This window comes from Macrotis lagotis, chromosome X (genome assembly GCF_037893015.1).
Source record: "Macrotis lagotis isolate mMagLag1 chromosome X, bilby.v1.9.chrom.fasta, whole genome shotgun sequence".
NCBI classification, from domain to species: Eukaryota; Metazoa; Chordata; class Mammalia; order Peramelemorphia; family Peramelidae; genus Macrotis; species Macrotis lagotis.
Genome location: NC_133666.1, coordinates 415,097,510 through 415,116,475, shown reverse-complemented (window position 1 = coordinate 415,116,475; position 18,966 = coordinate 415,097,510). Strand labels below are relative to the sequence as shown.

At 35.9% G+C, this 18,966-nt stretch overlaps 1 pseudogene; it reads right to left on the bottom strand.

Moving 5' to 3' along the window:
- Positions 1-4,254: 4,254 nt before the first annotated feature.
- On the bottom strand, positions 4,255-6,287 carry LOC141500188 (uncharacterized; annotated as a pseudogene).
- Positions 6,288-18,966: the final 12,679 nt, after the last annotated feature.

The window sequence follows — 18,966 nt, the reverse complement described above, 5'->3', positions numbered from 1 at the left end:
TCTTGGTCAGAAGAAATGATTAAACAAAAAGAAAAGAAGAATCTGACCATAGAAAATTACTTTAGTCCTATGGAAGATCATAACACATACTCAGATGATGACAAAATCAAAGCTTCCATATCCAAAAGCTCCAAGGGAAATAGAAAATGGGCTTAGACTATGGATGAGTTTTAAAAAAAGACTTTGAAAAGCAATTAAGGAGGGGCAGCTAGGTTGCGTAGTGGATAAAGCACCAGCCCTGGAGTCAGGAGTACCTGGGTTCAAATCTGGTCTCAGACACTTAATAATTACCTAGCTGTGTGGGCTTGGGCAAGCTACTTAACCCCATTTGCCTTGCAAAAACCTAAAAAGAAGAAAAGCAATGAAGGGAGGAAAAATTGGAAGGAGAAATGAGACTGATGCAGAAAAATCATGAAAACCAAATCAACAATTTGGTGAAAGAAATACAAAAACATACTGAAGAAAATAATATTTTAAAAACCAGTTTAGGTCAAATGGAAAAAAGCAAAACAAAAGGCAATGAGGAGAGAAATGCCTTCAAAAGCAGAACTGGCCAGCTGGAAAAGGAGATTAACAAAAAGCTCTCTGAAGAAAATAACTCCTTCAAATGCATAATGGAACTAAAGGAAGCTGATGAATTTGCAAGAAATCAGGAAGAAATAAAAATATTTTAAAAATGCCAAAAATTAGAAGAAAATATGGAATATCTCATTGGAAAAACACCCAAACTTGAAAACAGATCCAGAAGAAATAATCTGAAAATTATTGGGCTTTCTGAAAGTTATTACCAGGAAAAGAGCCTAGGCTTCATTTTTCAAGAAATAATACATCAAAATTGCCCTGAGATCCTAGAAGCAGAAGGTAAAACAGAAATTCACCAGTCACCTCCTGAAAGAGATCCCAAAAGAAAAACTTCCAGGAATATTATAGCGAAATTCCAAGACTCCCAAATCAAAGAGAAAATTCTAAAAGCTGCCAGAAACAAACAATTCAGCTACTGAGGCTCTAATCAGGATTACACAGGATTTGGCAGCATCTACAATAAGGGCTTATAGGGATTGGAATATAATATTCTCAAGGCAAATGATCTTGGTTTACAACCGAGAATCAACTACCCAGGAAAAATGAACATACACTTTCAGGGGAAAAGATGGACTTTCAATGAAACAGGGGACTTTCAAACTTTCCTTTTGAAACCAGAGCTGAACAGAAAGTTTGATCTCCATGTACAGGACTCTGGTCAACCATAGAGATGGTGGATGAGGACTATCTATGAGGAACTTAATGATATTTAACTGTTTGTATTCCTGCATGGGAAGACGATATTGGTAACTCATAGGAATTGTTAGAAAGAACATATATAGAAATGGCACAGGAAGGAGTGGAATATAATGCTATAATATAGTTAAAAGATGAAGTCAATGGGTGATAAAGGAAGGTACTGGGAGGATGGGAAAGGAGATGAAGAAAATCTAAGAAATTCCACATAAGAGTCAAGAAAAGGCTTTTTTCAATGGAGTGGAATTTGGAAAGGCAAGATGGAATGTGTAAGCCTTCATTATCAACAGAAATGGTTCAGAGAGGAAATAACATACACATTTAATAGGGTACAGAAATCTATGTTACCCTAGGGAAAAAAATTAGATGAAAGGGATGGGATAAGAGGGAATGGGGGGGAGGGATAGGTGATAGAAGAGAGGGAAGATTGTTGGAGAGCATATTCAGATACAATACACTTTTAGACAGGGCCAGAATGAAAGGAGAGAGAGAGGAAAGAATAAATGAGAGTGTGGGGGGGAATACAGCTAGTAATAGCAACTGTGGTAAAAATATTGAGGCTACTTCTCTGGTGGACTTATGATAAAGAAAGCAACTTACCCCAGAGATAGAGTCATTAGGATCTAAACACAGTCTGAAGTATATTTTTTTCTTCATCTCACTATTCTTGAGGTTTTGCACCTTCTTGGGGGACGGGTTTATGTTTACTCTTATAACAAAATTATTATAATAAGATAAAATAAATAATATAAAATAAATAATGAATGAATCAACTCAAAAAATCACTTCACTAACCAATGAAATGATTTCAAGTAAACTTTTCAGGAACAAAATTTTTCAAAAAGTTAGTGAATCAAAGATGCATAAGAACACATGGGAGGTGTGATATTGCTGAGTATATTTATCCTTGTCCCTTTGCCTTCCTTTGAATACCCACTAAAGTGGGTAAAATAATACATAAAATAAATGCACACTCTGAGTTATTGATTGACACATGATTTAAAATATTAAAAAAAGAAAATAGAGATATTAAATTAAATAAATCTTTCTTTAAAAAAAAAGAAAATAGGGCTGTTTAAATTTGTAAAAGAATGAATTTTGAAAACCTGCCTTTCCAGGCAACTGGAAAATAGTGCAATTTGTTAAGGACAGTGAGCAACAGGATTAATTGGTCAAGGTAGGCATCTACCACTACTATTGCTAATGAAGTAGTCAAAGGGAAAAAAAAAACTTCCAGTCAGTTCTTCCTTCCCCACCAAAATTTAAAAAATAAATTATTCCATTGTTTGAAAAAAATTAAGTATAAGGAGCTCAAAGGGCTCTAAGTACTAGGATGCTCTGAATGTCTCTCTAAAGAAATTTACAATTGATTGTAAGTTATGATAAACATTGTCTCAGGAATTATGATGCCCTCCTCAGAGAAAGTGCTAAACTTTGTGAGCAAAGCAGAATCAGAGTAGGTCAAAGGAAATTGAGACACTTAAGAGTAAACACCTCTGCTTTTCATCAGGGATTTTAGTATACAACATAGTGATGCCATCTTTGACCTCTTTAATGGAGAGACCAGATCAAATCAGACTCTTGTCCTCTAAGTTCAATCTCTTCAATTATATTCAACCTTTAGTTATCCTAAGAGAAGTAAAATTCTCAAGGGTTATAAGTGCTACAACTTCCCTTTTAGGGTTGTATACAATTTGAAGTTTTTGAATAACACTTGTTTTGCTTTGTTTTATCATTCCATTTTTCATTTATTTGGAGACTGAATTTTTCAGTGTTGAGTCCCTTTATGAACTCCCTTATCCTTTCCCCAGGCAAGTGTTGATAGGGTGGGAGACAAGAGAAACAAGTTCTCCTTTACACCAAGATCTCCAAGGTCTCCATTTAGTGAACCAAGTACCAGGCTTAAATACCTCCCTAGTCTCTAATCCACTCCCACTCCTGTGGCATTTACTAAAGCAAGGCTCTGGTGTTCAAGGACACCTGGTAATGATATTTTATAGTTCTCCCACATACAACAGTCTCTAACATATCCCTCTTCTTGTCTTTTTGGAAACAAAATTATTGCATAATGAATGCCACATAAGTTGTAAACAAAAGTTCAAAAATAGTATACAAAAATATCAATTTAACATAACCCATATTCACAAATTCTTTGAAATACATTTTATCCCCATCTTACAAACAAAGATTGCAAAGATTTTTCCTTTTGCCAATAAAAAAATCTTTCAAAGCAATCAAATTCTTTTTTTTTAGTTTGTAAAAAGCATATTTATTGGATGTTTCCTTTATTATGCTTTATGCATTTACTATTTCACTAAGGAAATAACAGTGAATAGTCTGCATGTAATAAATAGAACATAACTAGTCAGTGGTTCTTAAGTATCTTTTTTTTTTACTTTGAGAGGATGGGGAAGAATATCAGGCAAATAGTAAATGTATTTTGATCATTTATCACTTTAAATTATAGCCATGGGGATTGATTCTACCAAAGTGGCATTTTCATTAGTTCCCATTTTTCTTTCAAACTATGCCAGAAAGCAGCAGGAAGTAGTGGGGGGGAGCAATTTGATCCTGTTCTACCATATACTTTAGAACTCAGAGCATGCTAAGAAGCTAATAGAAGGGAAATATATATGGATATAAAGATAACTCACATTTGTATGTAAGGTTTAAAAAGCAATTTCCTCACAATATCTTGTGAGGCATATAGTGCAAGTATTAGCTCCATTTTACAGAAAATGAAACTAAGGCTCAGAGAGAGTATAACTTGTTAAGAGTCCCAGCTTAGATGTCAGAGCCTAAATTCAAAGCTTGGATTCCAATAGCAGTGGTTTTCTACCTCATTGCACTCCTACAAAGCATTCTGAAAGGTCCACCAGTATTGAGTTGTATAAAAAGTCATAAATCCTTATCTCTTCAGTGTCTTGTCACAGGTGTTCCCTCATCATGATGATGATGAAATTATTATTGATTTGAAAGTATTATTATAATGGTATCCCTTATGGAAAGACTTCTTTCTACAAGAGAAATTATGCATTTTCATGGTTTGAGAGTCATGGGTAGTTAAGTGTCAGTCAATGGAGTTTCCAAATTGAGTGGTATTTTTTAATGTTTCCAAAGGAGCTGCTTATCAGGAGAGGAGTAGCAGCAAAAACTACAGCCAAATGTCTTGCCTGTGTGGTGTCACCATACATGAAGGTCCAGGCTCTTCTTCTGAATGCTACTATATGAACAAAGCTGGCATTTGTAGGGTCTTTCTTGTGTATGAGTCCTAAAATGTTTGAGCAGGGAACTGGCATCAATTGAGGCATAGGAGCAAATTTAGCACTTAAAAGGTTTTTCACCAGTATGGATCCTCACGTGTAGTATCAATGAAGCCTTCAGTCTTGTTTTATAGTCACAGTGCTGGCAATGGAAGGGCTTAACTCCAGCGTGTATACCCATATGTCTCTGCAAGGCCAATTTGGAGGAACATTTTCTGTTGCAAATTTTGCAGGTAAATTCATCAGCATTTTTCCTGGTTCTGGCTGTGACTTCTGTGCCTGAATAAATGAGGCTAACTTCTGCTTTCTTTATTTTTTTTCCTCTCTTTTATATTCAGTTTCTTATGCACATGCTTATGATGCCTGCTCAATTGACGTCTGTATTTGAATGTCTGGTCACATAATGAACAAAGAAAGGCCCTGGCTTTCTTGTGTTTGGACATATGGATCTTCAAATCTGTTATTCTGATGAACTTTTTTTCACACTCAGTACATGGATGTATATTGGCATTATAGTCATGTATACTATTCAGATGTTTGTGGACCTTAGGCCAATCATGATCGATAAAATCACAATGAGGGCATTTAAACAAACCCTCATTATGGCAGGCCAAGGGGAGGTTTTCTGCTGGTTCTGTCTCATAAAGGGCTTTGCCTTCCCCGTGCTGAAGAGCACCCTTCCTCCCATGGTGACTCTCCTTATGCATTTTCCAGGCACTTTGGGTCATAAAAACCTTCTCACACTTTAGGCACCGGTAGCTCCTCTTCACTTGCTTATGAGATTTCAAATGTTTCTCCATTAAATTCCACTCAGTCACACTGAAATTACAGTAAGGACAATGGAATCCTTGATTTCCATTATGGCATCTATCATGTATTTCAAGGGCATCTTTGGACATGAACTGCTGTTTACAAGAAGCACATATATGTCTTTCATCACCACTCTTTAGGGAGTAAATATTTTTCAGTGGTTGAGAAGAGTTACTTTTGTCAGTTGTGTCTCTTATAACTTTTACCCATTTCTTGTTTTGTGCCTAATTTGGGTACTTTTTGTTCTATGCCTAGAGTTTTCACACTAGAAATGCGGCACAAACCAAGAGACAGCAGGATGCTCATACTGGGCTTCTTCATCTTCCTTGCTTTTTTTAGATTCTGAGAGGTCTGGTGAATAGGACAGTGCATTAGAAACCATAGAACATGGTTCTTCCAAATGAAATTGCCCAGATTCTTCTTCAAATAATGTGTTTACATCACAAGTGCTAGGTGTATGGGTATTGTCACTGTTATTGTCGAGGCTTATATCACAGCATTCAGGACTCATGTTATGAAGCATTCTGTACATGGGCAACAGGAATGACATTTTTTCCAGATTCTCTTCATTTTCTTTGTTTTCTTGACTAATTTCATCTCTAATATTGTAGGAATCATTTTCATCTGGATCTGTACTCATTTCTTGGCATTCAGAACTGGTATGGTATCCATCCTGTTCATGTATATTAAATACATGTGTCTTGATTTTGTTTTTTATGCTGCTGGTGAACTGGCAAAGTTTACACCTGTACACCTGTACAAGAAACATTTCTACGAGACTTGCAATTTTGGCTTCAAAGCCCTCTACAGATGAGGCAGATAGCTTGGATGTGGTGATTTCCTCAGGTAAATGAACAGTCACAGGTGGTATATATTGATATTTAAATTTAAATTCATTCATTTTCCAAAAGTACAGTCTATGAAAACCTAGCGGGGCGGCCGGGCCGGGGCGGCGGGGGGCAGCTGCCGGCCCTGCGCGCTAGTGGCCGCCACGGGCCGGCCCGGGGCTCCGGCGGGAGCCTCTGGGCCGGCCTGCGCCGGGGGGAGCCGCGTCCGGCCGACTGCAGGACGCCGGGGGCCGCGGCCCGCTCCGCGCTCCCTCCGAGCCGGCCCCGCCCCCCGAAAAAAGCGATCAAATTCAAAATCCAAACTAAAAGGAATAACTTATGACTCAGGTAACATTTAACTATTTCAGATCTGAATTATACACACATAGGAGTTTAGACACTAACACAAACAAAGAAAAAAACTCTCTTATATCACATTACCAAGCTGAGATTGATTTCCTGGGCAGTACCAGATCTCAGAATATGGAAACATTCTCCCATGTTCCAGGCCACTAGAGAGATGTAAAATGCCCTATAGATGTTCAAATATACACATACACACATAACCAATCAAGAAATATAAGCCATAGAACAGACTTCAATTGAAAGACAAAATCCAAATCTCAGAAAAAATCTTCTTCCCCTTTTTTCTTAACTAATTAACCACCAAGAAGCTTCCCAATTAATAACCTATTGAAAAACACAGTCATCGCCCAACCTACCCCCACTTCTCCCAGAACCAGGAAGAAGGCATGGGGGTCCCTTAATTTCTAAAATGAGTTTTTTGAGACATGGGTTTGAATTTTGAAGTTCCAAAAAAGAAAGATTTCCCTTCGCCCTCCACACTGCATCTGCAGAGGGTGGGAACAGTAGAGAATGAGAGAGTGCATTTGAAATTACTTGAGTTGTTGACAGCAGTACAATTTGGAGTTGTTACATTTTCTAAACAGTCATCAACACCATTACAAACTGTCCAATAATATCTGGCATTTTTGCTCTCAATATAGGAAGCACAACTAGTTTTCAATTTACAGTTCTCTGGTGCCTGAGCAATGGCTGAGGTGCAGCAGGCTATAAGTTGGAAAGTGAAACTCATTGTGGCTTCTGGAGTGCAATTCATTGGTGTCAGGGTCTGCCTCAAAGTCAGCATCAGGGTCTATGTCAACAACAAGAAGTCTCTAAAGCTGCTTGCAGGTTTAGGGGTTTGGATCATGCTTAACACACATAGCACAATCAGACTGGCAGCCTGGACCAAACGGGACAGAAAGCAGGTTCTCCTCCCATTCATGGTGCTGGTACAGACTGCTGCTGAGAAAAAAAAAAAAACTGTCCACTGTGGCGCTGCCCCAGAGACTCCACTTTCTGCTGACTCCTCAATGCTCAATCCCATTTGTATTCTCACTTTCACTTTACTTAATTCTAACTTACTTTCAATGGTTCCTTAATGCTGAAGACTTGCTTATTGCTGAATACTCAATCTTCCCCAGGTGGGTGTTGAAGGGGTGGGAGACAAGGCAGACAAGTTTATCCCTATACACCAAGGTCTCCAAGGTCTCCAAAGTCTTCAAGTACTCCAAGGTCTCCATTTATTGAACCAAATGCCAGTGCTTAAATACCTCCCCAGTCTCTAATTCATTCCCACTCCAATGGCACTTAGTAAAATAAGGCTCTAGTGCTCACTGACACCAGGTGATGATAGTTTACTATGCTTCCATATACAACAGTCTCTAACATTTCAGTTCTGGTCTTTTTGTCAGGAAATTTTTGAAATCCTGTATTTTGTTGAATATCCATCTTTTCCCCTGAAAATACATGCTGAATTTTGCAGGGATGTAAATTCTTGGTTTTAATCCCAGGTCTTTTTCCCTCTAATATATGGTATTTCAGGTCATCCAATCCTTCAGTGTTGAAGGTGATAAGACCTGTGTGAGTCTGATTGTATTTCCTTTGTATTTAAATTGTTTCCTTTTTGCTGCATGCAAATTTTTTCCCTTTATTTGAGAGTACTGGAATTTGGCTAAAATAGCCCTTGGAGTTTTTATCATAGAGTCTCTTTCTGGAGGGATTCTGGTTATTCTTTCAATGGTTATATTATGTTCTCCTTTGCAGATTTGGACAATTTCCCCTGATAATTTCCTATATGATGCTTTCCAGGTTCTTTTTTTTTTTTTAATCTAGGCTTTCTTGTAATCTCATGATTTGTAAATCATCTCTCCTGGATCTATTTTCTAGGTGGTTTGTTTTTCCCAAAAGGTACTTTACATTCTCTTCAATTTTTTCAATCTTGTTTAATGGAATCTTACAGTCTCAAATACACATTGGTTTCTATTTGTTCAATTCTAATTTTTAGGGCTTTATTTTCTTCAATTAGCTTTTGTGTTTACTTTTCCAGTTGGTTATTTTTAATTTAATGGAGTTGATTTCTTTGGTCAAATTTTCATAATTTCCTGCAAGACTCATTTATTTTTTCTACTTTTTTCTTCCTCTCTTCTTTGGTTTTTAAGTTTCTTTTTATTCTCTTCTATGAGATTTTGGATTTGAGCTTCCACTGTGAGTAATTTATCATTGTTTTCTTCTTCAATGTGGCATTGCTATCATCTTTATCTGCAAAGTAGTTTTCTATAGTGAACACCCATTTAGCTTTTTTTGCTCATCTTTCTTGTTTTAGTTCTTGCTCCAGGAGTATGGGGAGTATAGATCTAAGCGTTTTATGCCAGTGCTGAGATCTGATCTCTGGCTTATTGAAGATCTTTCCTATGCAGTCTAGACCTTGCCTTTGTAGAGGTTTATTTCCTCCTTTATGTCCAGGTTATGCCTATGCAGCTTTTTTTTACCCAACCTAGTCCTGTTATTTGTCTCAGTTTTCTCAAGGATCAGACTTTGCTTGGGGTTAGGACCCTCCCTGCTGGCTTGCTATCTAGCTGCTGGGACCCATGCTGTTGTCAAATTATTGGGGTCTGGACTTCACTGTGGCTTAAAATCTCTGGTTGGCTTAGCCCTCACTTGGCTTTACTTCCCCTTTTCTCCCAAGAGACAGCTTCACTGAAAATCCTTCACTATGTCTGCCAATGAAAGCTTCTTTGGATTTTGTCTTTTTCATGGCGGAATCTGTATCTTTAATTTTTTTCAGAGGTTTCATTTATCTTTGCTAGGGAAATCTCTGGGAGCATGTTAACTTCTCACCACCATCTTGGCTGCAACCCATAAGTCTCTATGTCACTTTTCTTGCCTTAATTATTTTGTTATTTTGATAAAGAAATGCAGTTGGAACCATTCTGAGGCAAGGGAAAGATGGATTGGGAGAACATTGAACTCTGCCTTAGTTTGAAGGAACTAACTAAATGGAGATCCAGGCACCATCTCTCTGAAACAACTAAGAAACCTAGAATAGGCTCTTTTTTTCAATGACACAGATGAATGCTTGGATAAAATGAAATTAGTAGTACACTTGTTTTGCATTTTGTTATGTTTCCAACCTGTTATTAGTTCTAGAATATAGAGAATAGGAATATTAGAATATAGAGAAAGATGTACAATGTACAAGAGATATTTCCAGGACATCAGGACAGGGAACCTCAGCTAAAATCTCAATGTTTATGTGCTGACATAGTGGTTCACAGGGATAGCATTTTAGCTCATATTCTTTATTAAGGGGAAAAAAACATTGAAAAACAAAAGACAAAATTAGTACTTGATGAGATGGGTAGAGTGCCAGACATAGAATCAAGAAGTTCAAATACTTATTAGCTATGTAATAGTGAGCAAGTCATTTTTCTTGTTTGCCTCAGTTTCTTCATCTATAAAGTAGATACAATAATATCTTTAATGTAACTCCCTAGTTTATTGTGAAAATTAAATGCAATAATATCTGGAAATTATGTACTATGTAAATGCAATTATTACTATATTTTTAAATCTCTTGATTTTAAAATCTTGGATGTATATTTCTACAAAAATGGAATTTTTATCCATAGGAGGATCTAGAAAAAATGGCAAATTCAAATGGAATAACATAGAATCCATGTGGTGTTTTAAAATTTTTCAAATAACTTCATCTACATACATTAGGAATTTTTGGAGTTTTATATTTTGTGAACAATTGAGTTGGGGTTCCACATTTAAAGTGGAAATCTAAATTTGGGCATATGCAGTAATATAGAGTCAAGTTATTAGAATCCAGAATTTAATATATTTTTTACTCCTTGGACACTTGTAGTCCCACAAAGCTAACCTCATATTATTTTTGAAATATTTGCTAGACAAAGTCAATATATTTTTGTTATACTATTGTCAACATATGTGTGCATATGTGTTTAAAGGTTGTAAGGCCTATATAGGTTTGTGTGACAATTAGATTTATCACAGTTGGGATTACTGGAAGAAAGGGTTTTCTCAGGGGACTTATAATAGAAGAAGGAAATTCTAGGTCATTATTCACATTTGGTAGATGTTTGTAATGACTAATCATTGTTATCTGATTACCAGTGAATGAAATGAGTTCATTTCTTTACTTTTCCCTCTCTCAAATAGCTACAGATACTTGGTCATTTCAGAAAACAACTGCCTAAAAACAAGTGCCTGGAAATATCTGATTCAAGATTGGAAAATTAAACCTAATATCCATCTAATTCAGACTTCTTTCATTTAAGGAAGAAGTCCATGAAAAGACTGTATAAAGAAGGTTAAAAAAATTCTCATGTATTTTTATATGTTTAAATTAAGGAATAAAGAATTTTACCCTCTAGCATTCTCAATCTGACACCTTTATTAACATCAGTGTTTTAAAGGAGAAATGAAAGGTTGCTGACAAGGAAATGCACTGGAGCAGAAAATGGGTAAATTCATATTTGTAATTAAAGCAATCTGTTGTATCTGTCTAACTAATATTTAAAGAAAGATGTCTGCATTGGAGATTGAGTTTGGGGGCAGCTAGTTGACTTACCATTCAAATATCCAACTCCCTTCAGATCGAAAATTTTAATGAATTTGGTTTGGGTTACATCTTATTTGAATGTATCACAATCAAGCCTATTATTGAAAATGTTAAGCCCCTGTGAACACCTCCTGCTGGTTGTATATTTTACAATTCTGCCTTTGTCTTGTCAATAATACCAGAAAATTAACACATAGAGAAGGATAGGGAAAAAAGTTGTAAAAGTTAATACACCACTTTTTAAATAATTCTGATTTGAAACATTTTTGTCTAATGATCATGTTATAGGAAGTTTAGGACTTAGTCTTACCTAAAATTATATACACAAATGAGAAATGAATTAGATATAATAATCACTTCATGAAGACTAAAATTCTCAATAAACTGAAATATTGACTTTTATATTAAAGGGTATAAAAGTCAAATGATCATCTGAATTTTACATACTCTTTATCTCTTCAGAATGATTTCTTTTTGAGAAAAATGGCTATAGGGTGGGCTGCAGGCAACTTCTAGAATCTCAACATGAGTTAGCAGAAGAAGATCACATATGTTTTGGGGGTTTCCTTGTCTGCCCATCATCCTACAGGACTTTTCTTCTTGCAAATCTTTGGAGAGTATGGTCTAGAGCTTTTGAGTAAATAGAAATTTTGAAAGAGTAGATAAGGAGGAAATCAGATTAGTAGACTGAATGAGAATAATTTGATTGTACGCTTTTAGTGATTGTGAATAAGGTTCCATTTTAATAAAATGTTCAAATAGTCAATGTTTGTTGATCTTTTCCCTTAGAATGATGAATTTAATTACCATTGTAGGCATGGCAGGTTAGATTTCACCTACTCACATGAGTATTTTTAAGTGCCTACTACAAAGTAGGCATTCTTCTATTGAGGAATAGAAAACCAAATTAAATAAATCCTATCCTAAAAGTATTTGCAGTCTTACAGTATGCATAAAAGGTGATAAGGTCTCAGTTGTAGACATAAAATTGTCACAAAAGCCAACTATTCTAAGCTCTTCTTTTCATTGATAGGAAAAATTAAGTTTCATGAGGATTAAACTATCTAAGCTCACATAACTAGTGAAAGCCAGAAATAGGACTTGCAATCATATTCTTTGATTTAGTGCCAATGAACTTTCTACTCAAACACATACCTTAGTATATACAGAATAAAAATAAAGTGAAAATAAGATTATTTAGAGAGTGAGGTCATTTGAAATTGGGGGAAAGTTTTCATGTAGTTATGCTTAAATTAAAAGCTAAAATAAAATAAAATTAAGTATACTGACTTATTTAAGAAACAATTCAGCTTTGTTTGCAAATTAAAAAATTGAATATGCAATCTGTTTTCTTTTGCTGCATTAACTTGTTTTATATGATTTATCAAGTTTACATGATTTAGTTCTATTCTCCATAAAAAAATCTACAGTTTTATTACATTAGATGTTGGGCATACCTTTGATTAATCATTTGTTTTTTCTAAGTTTAGCCTTAATCATCATGCATAAATTTCATTGACATTTAAATCTAGAGAATTTCTGACTCATTAAAACACATTTATCTTCATCTTAGGTAAATTTCTTAACCTTTTGAGATATGTGACATGGTGCAAGGACATGTTGCAGTACTCTATCTCTGTTTGGGAATCCATATAATTGTGGATCAGTTCTGCTCCCTAGTCTATCAATGTGAATATAAGAGTTTTTTTTTTTCCTCAAAGGGAATAAAATATCCAGGCACAGTGAAAATTTAAAAAAAAATTCTAAAAGATATTTGGGGAGAGTATTTTATGGCCACAGATACACACACACACACACACACACACACACACACACACATCTTACAAGCTCCCCCAGACTTCTTCTGATAATAAATTTGCTATAGCCTTGACTAAAAAACGTTTTATCAATAAAAATTACTTTTTTGATGATTGCTTTATATTTGTTTGCACTGTTTTTGCCTCTAATAAATGTATTTTTTTCTTTATATCAGTAGTTAGTAGATCTTTTTTATTGTTCTCAATAGCAGACTCTTTAAAAAAAAGTATATAGGTTCTGGCCAAGATGGTGGAGAGAATATAGGTACTGTTAAAAAATATCCTGATCTTCCCTCATATGCAATATGAAAGAACCCTCTTAACAGAAATTCGATCAACAAAACCCAGAAAAAGAAGCTAGGAGAAGAATATCTTCTTCAGAGTTTGTCTTTGGGGATCCTGGATGAGCTGGGGGCAGAGAGCAAAGAGCCTTCTGGGAGGGGTGAGACCTAGGCTACTCTAGGATCAGCCCTGGAGTTGGTCCAAGAACCAATGTGTGTGTGTGGTAGACTTGGCTGTGGGACCAACATTCTGGGATGTTCCAGTGGGGCTGGGGGGAGAGTTCCAGCACAGAAAGTTGCAGATATTGATCAGCTGGGCTTCTCTGGTCTGGAGGACCTCAGACTCCATACTTTCAATTCAGCAGAGTCCTCTTACCAGAACAAACACAGTGAGAGACCACCCCACTCCCCAGCCTCAGGAGGGGGCAGCAGAGTTCCTCCAGCTGAATAGGGAGAGTAATGAATTAACTTGCCCCAGGGGATATCCCACATTGTTCAAGGATAAAAAGCAGCACCAACACCCCTCCAGAACAGGGGAGAGGGCCTCAAATCAATGTCACAGACACTCCAGAAAAGGAAATCAGCACCCCCTACTGGCTGGACCATTTGGAGTTATTAAACTTAGTGAGTAAAGCATCTAGGGATTTGAAAACCAAGTACTTGTGAACCAGTCCCTTCCCCAATACAAGATCTCAAGAAAAGACAGCAGAAATGGGGGAGGGGGTCCAAAAGTTACCTAAAAGACAAGACTCTAACTCAGAGAGATCTAGAACCTCTGAGAAGAATGTTATTTGCTCCCCAGATTGGGAAGACTGCCTTGAAGAAATCAGGAAGGAGTCTAAAAATCATTTGGAAAATTTGGGAGAGAAGATTAATACCTTACAACAAGAAAACAAACCTTTGGAAAATACAATTGGACAAAGACAAAAAATAAAATAATTCTCTCACAACCTCAATTGGTCAAATGGAAAACTCTTTCAATAAATAAAATTGACCAATTTGTAAAAGGAGTTGCAAAAGGTAAATGAAGAATATTCTTCTCTAAAAAAAAGAATGGAGTCTGTGGAAACTAATGAGTTCCTGAGACAACAACTTTCTATTAAACAAAACCCCCAAAATAGAAGAAAATGTAAAATACCTCATTGACAAAATCATTCATCTCAAGAATAGAACAAGGAGAGACAACTTAAGAATCATTGGGCATCCTGAAAATATTGAAGAGGAAAACAGCCTGGACTTAATATTACAGGATTTAGTGATGAAAAAATTGCCCTGACATCATGAAACCAGAGGGAAAAATAGTTATTGAAAGAATACATTGATCACCTCTGGAAAGAGATCCCACAATGAAAATATTGTGGCCAAATTCCAGAACTATCATAGAAAAGAGAAAATCCTGCAAGCAGTCAGAAAGAATCAATTTATATTCCAAGGAGCCACAGTAGGAATTAAAGAGGACTTGGCTACATTAACAATAAGGGATCGAATGGCCTGGAATGCAATTTTCCAAAAAAGCAAGGGAGTTTGGAATGCAGCCAGGAATTCATGATCCAACAAAACTGAACCTTTGTTTCCAATGGAAAAGATGGACTTTTAATGAAATAGAAGACTTTCAACTTTTCCTGATGAAAAGAGCAATGGTTTAATAGGAAATTTGAACTTCATACATAAATCCCAAGAGTCACATGAAAATGTAAAAAAAATGATAAAGGAAAAAACCTGTTATCCAATAAGATGAAACTGGCTATATTCTTACGTGGGAGAAAAACTTTAATAACTCTCAATAATTGTAACTCTTGTTTTAAATTTTTATTAAAGATATTATTTGAGTTTTACAATTTTCCCCCAATCTTGCTTCCCTTCCTCACCCCCACCCCACAGATAGCACTCTGTTAGTCTTTACTTTGTTTCCATGTTGTACCATGATCCAAATTGGGTGTGATGGGAGAGAAATCATATCCTTAAAGAGAACATAATTCTCAGAGGTAACCAGATCAAACAATAAGACATCTGGATTTTTTTTCCAAATTAAAGGGAATAGTCCTTGTACTTTGTTCAAATTCCACAGCTCCTTATCTGGACACAGATGGTACTCTCCTTTGCAGACAGCCAAAAATTGTTTCCAATTGTTGCTCTGATGGAATGAGCAAGTCCTTCAAGGTTGAACATCACTCCCATGTTGCTGTTAGGGTGTACAGTATTTTTCTGGTTCTGCTCACCTCACTCAGCATCAGTTCATGCAAATCCCTCCAGGTTTCCCTGAAATCCTGTCCCTCCTGGTTTCTAATAGAACAATAGTGTTCCATGACATACTTATACCACAGTTTGCTAAACCATTCCACAACTTAAGGACATTTACTGGATTTCCATTTCTTTGCCACCACAAACAGGGCTGCTATAAATATTTTTGTACAAGTAATGTTTTTACCCTTTTTCCTCATCTCTTCAGGGTATAGACCCAGTAGTGGTATTGCTGGGTCAGAGGGTATGCACATTTTTGTTGACCTTTGCGTATAGTTGCAAATAGCTCTCCAGAAGGGGTTGGATGAGTTCACACCTCCACCAACAGTGTAATAGTGTTCCAGATTTCCCACATCCCTTCCAACAATGATCATTATCCTTCCTGGTCATACTGGCCAATCTGAGAGGTGTGAGGTGGTACCTCAGTGAAGCTTTAATTTGCATTTCTCTAATAATTAATGATTTAGAGCATTTTTTCATATGGCTATGGATTTCTTTGATCTCCTCATCTGTAAATTGCTTTTGCATATCCTTTGACCATTTGTCAATTGGGGAATGGCTTTTTCTTTTAAAAATATGACTCAGTTCTCTGTATATTTTAGAAATGAGTCCTTTGTCAGAATCATTAGTTGTAAAGATTGTTTACAATTTACTAAGAATTGTAACTATTTTAGAGAGAATATACTTAGCCAGAAATGAAGGACACTCATGATTTTTCTTTGACTCAGACAGAACGATTTAAGAACAATGCCTCCTTAAAAAAGGGGACAGTTATAACTTATGTTTCTGACAAAAGACTCATTTCTAAAATATACAGAGAACTGAGTCATGTTTTTTTTTTTAATAAAACCATTCCCCAATTGAAAAATGGTCAAAGGATATGCAAAGGCAATTTACAGATGAGGAGATCAAAGCAATCTTTAGTCATATGAGAAATTCCTCTAAATCATTACTTATTAGAGAAATGCAAATTAAAGCTTCTCTGAGGTACCACCTCCCACCTCTCAGTCTGGCTAATATGACCAGAAAGGATAAAGATCATTGTTGGAAGGGTTGTGGGAAATCTTGGATATTATTACATTGTTGGTGGAGCTGTGAACTCATCCAACTTTCTGTAGAGTAATTTGGAACTACACCCAAAAGGCAACAAAAATGTGCATACATTTTGATCCAGCAATACCACTACTGAGTCTATACCCTGAAGAGATGATGAAAAAGGGTAAAAACATCACTTGTACAAAAATATTCATAGCAGCCCTGTTTGTGGTGGCAAAGAATTGGATATCAAGTAAATGTCCTTCAATTTGGGAATGGTTTAGCAAACTGTGGCAGATGTATGTCATGGAATGCTATTGTTCTATTAGAAACCGGGAGGGATGGGAATTCAGGGAAGCTTTGAGGGATTTGCATGAACTGATGCTGAGTGAGATGAGTAGAATCAGAAAAACGCTGTACACCCTAACAGCAACATGGGGGTGATGATTAACCTTGATGGACATGCTTATTTCATTAGTGCGACAATGAGGGACAATTTGGGCTGTCTGCAATGGAGAATACCATCTGTATCCCGATAAAGAACTCTGGAGTTGGAACAAAGTTCAAGGGATATTCCTTTTAATTTAGAAAAAAACTGATATATTATTGTTAGATCTTGTTATCTCTTATACTTTATGTCTCTTCCTTAAGGATAAGATTTCTCTCTCATCCCACTCAATTTGAATCAATGTATAAAATGGAAGCAATGTAAAGACTTCCAAATTTCCTTCTGTGAGGGTGGGGGGATGGAAGTAAGATTAGGGGGAAAAATTACAAAACTCAAAATAAATAAAATCTCTAATGGAAAAGGGGGGGCAGCTAGGTGGCACAGTGGATAGAGCACCAGCCCTGGATTCAGGAGTGCTGAGTTCAAATCTGGCCTCAGAAACTTACTAATTACCTAGCTGTGTGGCCTTGGGAAACCCACTTAACTCCATTTGACTTGCAAAAACCTTAAAAAAATGGGGGGACAGTAAAGAGACAGGAGGATGGAGGTGATTGAATGGGGCAAATCTCATTACATTAAAAAAAAAATTGGGACCTATTTCAATAGAGGGGAAGAAGGGAGGAGGTGAGAACAGCTTGAATCTTACTCTCATCAGATTTGGCTTAAAGTTTACATCATTCACTCAGTGAAGTTAAGAAACTTATTTTATTTTTCAAATATTAAAAGGGGAAAAGGGTTGGGGATAGGGGAAGTAAGAGAAAGAAGGGAAACAAGCATGGGCAAATGGAAATAGGAAAGAAGTGGGGACTGGGATATAGGAAGTCAAACACACTGAAGGTGGTGGGATTCAGAAGCAAAATACTGGGGAATATGAATAAAGTCAAAAAAGAGGAAAAATACAAAGAGAGGGAAGACAATATGGAGTGCAATAAAGAGTTAGTAATTATAACTGAATGTGAATGGGATGAACTCTCCATTAAAATGTACACAAATAGTGGAGTAGATGAAAAAACAGAATCCTACCATATGCTGCTTAAAAGAAAATCATTTGAAACAGAGAGATACATATACGGTAAAGGTAAAAGGCTAGAGCAAAATATGTTTTGCTTCAGCTGAAGTGAAAAAAGCAGCAGTAGCAATCCTTATCTCAGACAAAACAGCTGAAAAAAATAGATCTCTTTGAAAGAGATAAAGAAGGAAACTATATCCTCCTAAAAGGTACCATAGACAATAAAGTAATTTCAATACAAAATAAGTATGTACCAAATGGTATGGCATCCAAATTCTTAGTGGAGAAATTGAAGGAGTTACAGGAAGACATAGAAAGCAAAACTCTACTGGTGGGAGACCTCAACCTCCTTCCCTCTCTCACATTTAGTTAAATCTAATAAAAAAATAAGCAAGAAAGAATTTAAGAACGTAAAACAGATTTTTAGATAAATTATATATGATAGACTTATGGAGGAAATTGAATGGGGATAGATACTTTACTAGATAAATACTTTTTTTTGGTTCACTACTTGGCACTTACACAAAAATTGACCATGTACTAGTACATAAAAACCTAATGATTTATTGCAGATAGCCAGACATAGTGAATATATTTTCTTAGATCATAATGCAATGAATATTACATGCAATATTGGTCCAAGGAGATAAGAAGCAAAAACTAATAGGAAACTAAATAACCTCATTTTAAAGAATGAGTGGATCAAATAACAAATGAACGAAAAATTAATTATTTCATCCTAGAGAAAGACAATAATGAAACAACATACCAAAACCTATGGGATTCACTCAAGGCATCTATCAGGGGATTTATTATATCTTTACATGCTTACATGGAAAAAATTAGAGACAGGAAACAAATGATCTAAACATGCAACTAAAAATTAGAGAAAAACAAATTAAAAAATGTCCAATTAAATTCTAACCTAGAAAATTATTAAATTAAAGGAGAAATTAATAAAATTGAGACAAGAAAACTATTGAACTAATAAACAAAACCAAGAGTTGGTTTTATGAAAAAAACA